Genomic DNA, 5,000 nt, shown 5'->3' on the forward strand with positions numbered 1-5,000 from the left:
CTATATAAAGCTTACAGCACCTGGTATTCCCAGGCGGTCTCCCATTCAAGTACTAACCAGGCCCGACCCTGCTTAGCTTCCGAGATCAGACGAGTTCGGGCGTTCTCAAGGTGGTATGGCCGTAAGCGAAATCCGCTGCCAAAATTGGGCTATTTGAAGAAGAAAAAAAAAGAGACTCTTTCAGGCTTTCTGAAGAAACTCAGAGAATATTTCAGGCATTTCGAGGGGAAAAAAGACAATTTAGGATTTTTGAACCATTTCATTGACTCTTTTTTTTTTTTTTTTTTTTTAAACAATAAAGCTTACAGCACCTGGTATTCCCAGGCGGTCTCCCATCCAAGTACTAACCAGGCCCGACCCTGCTTAGCTTCCGAGATCAGACGAGTTCGGGCGTTCTCAAGGTGGTATGGCCGTAAGCGAAATCTGCTGCCAAAATTGGGCTATTTGAATGGTTAGAACATTAGGGTAGTAAACTATATAAAGCTTACAGCACCTGGTATTCCCAGGCGGTCTTCCATCCAAGTACTAACCAGGCCCGACCCTGCTTAGCTTCCGAGATCAGACGAGTTCGGGCGTTCTCAAGGTGGTATGGCCGTAAGCGAAATCTGCTGCCAAAATTGGGCTATTTGAATGGTTAGAACATTAGGGTAGTAAACTATATAAAGCTTACAGCACCTGGTATTCCCAGGCGGTCTCCCATCCAAGTACTAACCAGGCCCGACCCTGCTTAGCTTCCGAGATCAGACGAGTTCGGGCGTTCTCAAGGTGGTATGGCCGTAAGCGAAATCTGCTGCCAAAATTGGGCTATTTGAATGGTTAGAACATTAGGGTAGTAAACTATATAAAGCTTACAGCACCTGGTATTCCCAGGCGGTCTCCCATTCAAGTACTAACCAGGCCCGACCCTGCTTAGCTTCCGAGATCAGACGAGTTCGGGCGTTCTCAAGGTGGTATGGCCGTAAGCGAAATCCGCTGCCAAAATTGGGCTATTTGAAGAAGAAAAAAAAAGAGACTCTTTCAGGCTTTCTGAAGAAACTCAGAGAATATTTCAGGCATTTCGAGGGGAAAAAAGACAATTTAGGATTTTTGAACCATTTCATTGACTCTTTTTTTTTTTTTTTTTTTTTATACAATAAAGCTTACAGCACCTGGTATTCCCAGGCGGTCTCCCATCCAAGTACTAACCTGGCCCGACCCTGCTTAGCTTCCGAGATCAGACGAGTTCGGGCGTTCTCAAGGTGGTATGGCCGTAAGCGAAATCTGCTGCCAAAATTGGGCTATTTGAATGGTTAGAACATTAGGGTAGTAAACTATATAAAGCTTACAGCACCTGGTATTCCCAGGCGGTCTCCCATCCAAGTACTAACCAGGCCCGACCCTGCTTAGCTTCCGAGATCAGACGAGTTCGGGCGTTCTCAAGGTGGTATGGCCGTAAGCGAAATCTGTTGCCAAAATTGGGCTATTTGAATGGTTAGAACATTAGGGTAGTAAACTATATAAAGCTTACAGCACCTGGTATTCCCAGGCGGTCTCCCATTCAAGTACTAACCAGGCCCGACCCTGCTTAGCTTCCGAGATCAGACGAGTTCGGGCGTTCTCAAGGTGGTATGGCCGTAAGCGAAATCTGCTGCCAAAATTGGGCTATTTGAATGGTTAGAACATTAGGGTAGTAAACTATATAAAGCTTACAGCACCTGGTATTCCCAGGCGGTCTCCCATCCAAGTACTAACCAGGCCCGACCCTGCTTAGCTTCCGAGATCAGACGAGTTCGGGCGTTCTCAAGGTGGTATGGCCGTAAGCGAAATCCGCTGCCAAAATTGGGCTATTTGAAGAAGAAAAAAAAAGAGACTCTTTCAGGCTTTCTGAAGAAACTCAGAGAATATTTCAGGCATTTCGAGGGGAAAAAAGACAATTTAGGATTTTTGAACCATTTCATTGACTCTTTTTTTTTTTTTTTTTTTTTTTTATACAATAAAGCTTACAGCACCTGGTATTCCCAGGCGGTCTCCCATCCAAGTACTAACCTGGCCCGACCCTGCTTAGCTTCCGAGATCAGACGAGTTCGGGCGTTCTCAAGGTGGTATGGCCGTAAGCGAAATCTGCTGCCAAAATTGGGCTATTTGAATGGTTAGAACATTAGGGTAGTAAACTATATAAAGCTTACAGCACCTGGTATTCCCAGGCGGTCTCCCATCCAAGTACTAACCAGGCCCGACCCTGCTTAGCTTCCGAGATCAGACGAGTTCGGGCGTTCTCAAGGTGGTATGGCCGTAAGCGAAATCTGTTGCCAAAATTGGGCTATTTGAATGGTTAGAACATTAGGGTAGTAAACTATATAAAGCTTACAGCACCTGGTATTCCCAGGCGGTCTCCCATTCAAGTACTAACCAGGCCCGACCCTGCTTAGCTTCCGAGATCAGACGAGTTCGGGCGTTCTCAAGGTGGTATGGCCGTAAGCGAAATCTGCTGCCAAAATTGGGCTATTTGAATGGTTAGAACATTAGGGTAGTAAACTATATAAAGCTTACAGCACCTGGTATTCCCAGGCGGTCTCCCATCCAAGTACTAACCAGGCCCGACCCTGCTTAGCTTCCGAGATCAGACGAGTTCGGGCGTTCTCAAGGTGGTATGGCCGTAAGCGAAATCTGCTGCCAAAATTGGGCTATTTGAATGGTTAGAACATTAGGGTAGTAAACTATATAAAGCTTACAGCACCTGGTATTCCCAGGCGGTCTCCCATTCAAGTACTAACCAGGCCCGACCCTGCTTAGCTTCCGAGATCAGACGAGTTCGGGCGTTCTCAAGGTGGTATGGCCGTAAGCGAAATCCGCTGCCAAAATTGGGCTATTTGAAGAAGAAAAAAAAAGAGACTCTTTCAGGCTTTCTGAAGAAACTCAGAGAATATTTCAGGCATTTCGAGGGGAAAAAAGACAATTTAGGATTTTTGAACCATTTCATTGACTCTTTTTTTTTTTTTTTTTTTTTTAAACAATAAAGCTTACAGCACCTGGTATTCCCAGGCGGTCTCCCATCCAAGTACTAACCAGGCCCGACCCTGCTTAGCTTCCGAGATCAGACGAGTTCGGGCGTTCTCAAGGTGGTATGGCCGTAAGCGAAATCTGCTGCCAAAATTGGGCTATTTGAATGGTTAGAACATTAGGGTAGTAAACTATATAAAGCTTACAGCACCTGGTATTCCCAGGCGGTCTCCCATCCAAGTACTAACCAGGCCCGACCCTGCTTAGCTTCCGAGATCAGACGAGTTCGGGCGTTCTCAAGGTGGTATGGCCGTAAGCGAAATCTGCTGCCAAAATTGGGCTATTTGAATGGTTAGAACATTAGGGTAGTAAACTATATAAAGCTTACAGCACCTGGTATTCCCAGGCGGTCTCCCATCCAAGTACTAACCAGGCCCGACCCTGCTTAGCTTCCGAGATCAGACGAGTTCGGGCGTTCTCAAGGTGGTATGGCCGTAAGCGAAATCTGCTGCCAAAATTGGGCTATTTGAATGGTTAGAACATTAGGGTAGTAAACTATATAAAGCTTACAACACCTGGTATTCCCAGGCGGTCTCTTATCCAAGTACTAACCAGGCCCGACCCTGCTTAGCTTCCGAGATCAGACGAGTTCGGGCGTTCTCAAGGTGGTATGGCCGTAAGCGAAATCTGCTGCCAAAATTGGGCTATTTGAATGGTTAGAACATTAGGTTAGTAAACTATATAAAGCTTACAGCACCTGGTATTCCCAGGCGGTCTCCCATCCAAGTACTAACCAGGCCCGACCCTGCTTAGCTTCCGAGATCAGACGAGTTCGGGCGTTCTCAAGGTGGTATGGCCGTAAGCGAAATCCGCTGCCAAAATTGGGCTATTTGAAGAAGAAAAAAAAAGAGACTCTTTCAGGCTTTCTGAAGAAACTCAGAGAATATTTCAGGCATTTCGAGGGGAAAAAAGACAATTTAGGATTTTTGAACCATTTCATTGACTCTTTTTTTTTTTTTTTTTTTTTTTAAACAATAAAGCTTACAGCACCTGGTATTCCCAGGCGGTCTCCCATCCAAGTACTAACCAGGCCCGACCCTGCTTAGCTTCCGAGATCAGACGAGTTCGGGCGTTCTCAAGGTGGTATGGCCGTAAGCGAAATCTGCTGCCAAAATTGGGCTATTTGAATGGTTAGAACATTAGGGTAGTAAACTATATAAAGCTTACAGCACCTGGTATTCCCAGGCGGTCTTCCATCCAAGTACTAACCAGGCCCGACCCTGCTTAGCTTCCGAGATCAGACGAGTTCGGGCGTTCTCAAGGTGGTATGGCCGTAAGCGAAATCTGCTGCCAAAATTGGGCTATTTGAATGGTTAGAACATTAGGGTAGTAAACTATATAAAGCTTACAGCACCTGGTATTCCCAGGCGGTCTCCCATCCAAGTACTAACCAGGCCCGACCCTGCTTAGCTTCCGAGATCAGACGAGTTCGGGCGTTCTCAAGGTGGTATGGCCGTAAGCGAAATCTGCTGCCAAAATTGGGCTATTTGAATGGTTAGAACATTAGGGTAGTAAACTATATAAAGCTTACAACACCTGGTATTCCCAGGCGGTCTCTTATCCAAGTACTAACCAGGCCCGACCCTGCTTAGCTTCCGAGATCAGACGAGTTCGGGCGTTCTCAAGGTGGTATGGCCGTAAGCGAAATCTGCTGCCAAAATTGGGCTATTTGAATGGTTAGAACATTAGGTTAGTAAACTATATAAAGCTTACAGCACCTGGTATTCCCAGGCGGTCTCCCATCCAAGTACTAACCAGGCCCGACCCTGCTTAGCTTCCGAGATCAGACGAGTTCGGGCGTTCTCAAGGTGGTATGGCCGTAAGCGAAATCCGCTGCCAAAATTGGGCTATTTGAAGAAGAAAAAAAAAGAGACTCTTTCAGGCTTTCTGAAGAAACTCAGAGAATATTTCAGGCATTTCGAGGGGAAAAAAGACAATTTAGGATTTTTGAACCATTTCAT

At 46.0% G+C, this 5,000-nt stretch overlaps 22 non-coding genes and 2 pseudogenes across 22 annotated transcripts; all 24 read right to left on the reverse strand.

The window, feature by feature from the left end:
* Positions 1–8: 8 nt before the first annotated feature.
* LOC148990301 (5S ribosomal RNA) lies at positions 9–127 on the reverse strand. Its single transcript, XR_016160777.1, has one exon. It is a non-coding gene; the product is annotated as a 5S ribosomal RNA (ribosomal RNA).
* A 172-nt stretch (positions 128–299) lies between these two features.
* On the reverse strand, positions 300–418 carry LOC148990302 (5S ribosomal RNA). The gene has a single exon (XR_016156792.1). It is a non-coding gene; the product is annotated as a 5S ribosomal RNA (ribosomal RNA).
* Positions 419–481: 63 nt separating this feature from the next.
* Positions 482–600, reverse strand: LOC148990303 (5S ribosomal RNA). The gene has a single exon (XR_016161725.1). It is a non-coding gene; the product is annotated as a 5S ribosomal RNA (ribosomal RNA).
* Positions 601–663: 63 nt separating this feature from the next.
* LOC148990304 (5S ribosomal RNA) lies at positions 664–782 on the reverse strand. The gene has a single exon (XR_016156793.1). It is a non-coding gene; the product is annotated as a 5S ribosomal RNA (ribosomal RNA).
* A 63-nt stretch (positions 783–845) lies between these two features.
* Positions 846–964, reverse strand: LOC148990305 (5S ribosomal RNA). Its single transcript, XR_016160778.1, has one exon. It is a non-coding gene; the product is annotated as a 5S ribosomal RNA (ribosomal RNA).
* A 172-nt stretch (positions 965–1,136) lies between these two features.
* Positions 1,137–1,255, reverse strand: LOC148990306 (5S ribosomal RNA). The gene has a single exon (XR_016168038.1). It is a non-coding gene; the product is annotated as a 5S ribosomal RNA (ribosomal RNA).
* A 63-nt stretch (positions 1,256–1,318) lies between these two features.
* LOC148990307 (5S ribosomal RNA) lies at positions 1,319–1,437 on the reverse strand. The gene has a single exon (XR_016156796.1). It is a non-coding gene; the product is annotated as a 5S ribosomal RNA (ribosomal RNA).
* A 63-nt stretch (positions 1,438–1,500) lies between these two features.
* On the reverse strand, positions 1,501–1,619 carry LOC148990308 (5S ribosomal RNA). Its single transcript, XR_016160779.1, has one exon. It is a non-coding gene; the product is annotated as a 5S ribosomal RNA (ribosomal RNA).
* Positions 1,620–1,682: 63 nt separating this feature from the next.
* On the reverse strand, positions 1,683–1,801 carry LOC148990309 (5S ribosomal RNA). The gene has a single exon (XR_016156797.1). It is a non-coding gene; the product is annotated as a 5S ribosomal RNA (ribosomal RNA).
* A 175-nt stretch (positions 1,802–1,976) lies between these two features.
* On the reverse strand, positions 1,977–2,095 carry LOC148990310 (5S ribosomal RNA). The gene has a single exon (XR_016168049.1). It is a non-coding gene; the product is annotated as a 5S ribosomal RNA (ribosomal RNA).
* A 63-nt stretch (positions 2,096–2,158) lies between these two features.
* LOC148990311 (5S ribosomal RNA) lies at positions 2,159–2,277 on the reverse strand. The gene has a single exon (XR_016156798.1). It is a non-coding gene; the product is annotated as a 5S ribosomal RNA (ribosomal RNA).
* A 63-nt stretch (positions 2,278–2,340) lies between these two features.
* Positions 2,341–2,459, reverse strand: LOC148990312 (5S ribosomal RNA). The gene has a single exon (XR_016160780.1). It is a non-coding gene; the product is annotated as a 5S ribosomal RNA (ribosomal RNA).
* Positions 2,460–2,522: 63 nt separating this feature from the next.
* On the reverse strand, positions 2,523–2,641 carry LOC148990313 (5S ribosomal RNA). The gene has a single exon (XR_016156799.1). It is a non-coding gene; the product is annotated as a 5S ribosomal RNA (ribosomal RNA).
* Positions 2,642–2,704: 63 nt separating this feature from the next.
* LOC148990314 (5S ribosomal RNA) lies at positions 2,705–2,823 on the reverse strand. The gene has a single exon (XR_016160782.1). It is a non-coding gene; the product is annotated as a 5S ribosomal RNA (ribosomal RNA).
* A 173-nt stretch (positions 2,824–2,996) lies between these two features.
* Positions 2,997–3,115, reverse strand: LOC148990315 (5S ribosomal RNA). The gene has a single exon (XR_016156800.1). It is a non-coding gene; the product is annotated as a 5S ribosomal RNA (ribosomal RNA).
* Positions 3,116–3,178: 63 nt separating this feature from the next.
* Positions 3,179–3,297, reverse strand: LOC148990316 (5S ribosomal RNA). The gene has a single exon (XR_016156801.1). It is a non-coding gene; the product is annotated as a 5S ribosomal RNA (ribosomal RNA).
* A 63-nt stretch (positions 3,298–3,360) lies between these two features.
* LOC148990317 (5S ribosomal RNA) lies at positions 3,361–3,479 on the reverse strand. Its single transcript, XR_016156802.1, has one exon. It is a non-coding gene; the product is annotated as a 5S ribosomal RNA (ribosomal RNA).
* A 63-nt stretch (positions 3,480–3,542) lies between these two features.
* Positions 3,543–3,661, reverse strand: LOC148990318 (5S ribosomal RNA; annotated as a pseudogene).
* Positions 3,662–3,724: 63 nt separating this feature from the next.
* LOC148990319 (5S ribosomal RNA) lies at positions 3,725–3,843 on the reverse strand. The gene has a single exon (XR_016156803.1). It is a non-coding gene; the product is annotated as a 5S ribosomal RNA (ribosomal RNA).
* Positions 3,844–4,017: 174 nt separating this feature from the next.
* On the reverse strand, positions 4,018–4,136 carry LOC148990320 (5S ribosomal RNA). Its single transcript, XR_016156804.1, has one exon. It is a non-coding gene; the product is annotated as a 5S ribosomal RNA (ribosomal RNA).
* Positions 4,137–4,199: 63 nt separating this feature from the next.
* LOC148990321 (5S ribosomal RNA) lies at positions 4,200–4,318 on the reverse strand. The gene has a single exon (XR_016161726.1). It is a non-coding gene; the product is annotated as a 5S ribosomal RNA (ribosomal RNA).
* A 63-nt stretch (positions 4,319–4,381) lies between these two features.
* Positions 4,382–4,500, reverse strand: LOC148990322 (5S ribosomal RNA). The gene has a single exon (XR_016156805.1). It is a non-coding gene; the product is annotated as a 5S ribosomal RNA (ribosomal RNA).
* A 63-nt stretch (positions 4,501–4,563) lies between these two features.
* On the reverse strand, positions 4,564–4,682 carry LOC148990323 (5S ribosomal RNA; annotated as a pseudogene).
* Positions 4,683–4,745: 63 nt separating this feature from the next.
* On the reverse strand, positions 4,746–4,864 carry LOC148990324 (5S ribosomal RNA). Its single transcript, XR_016156807.1, has one exon. It is a non-coding gene; the product is annotated as a 5S ribosomal RNA (ribosomal RNA).
* Between the last annotated feature and the right edge of the window lie 136 nt (positions 4,865–5,000).

This window comes from Pimephales promelas, chromosome 3 (assembly GCF_988280905.1).
Source record: "Pimephales promelas chromosome 3, fPimPro1.hap1.1, whole genome shotgun sequence".
NCBI classification, from domain to species: domain Eukaryota; kingdom Metazoa; phylum Chordata; class Actinopteri; order Cypriniformes; family Leuciscidae; genus Pimephales; species Pimephales promelas.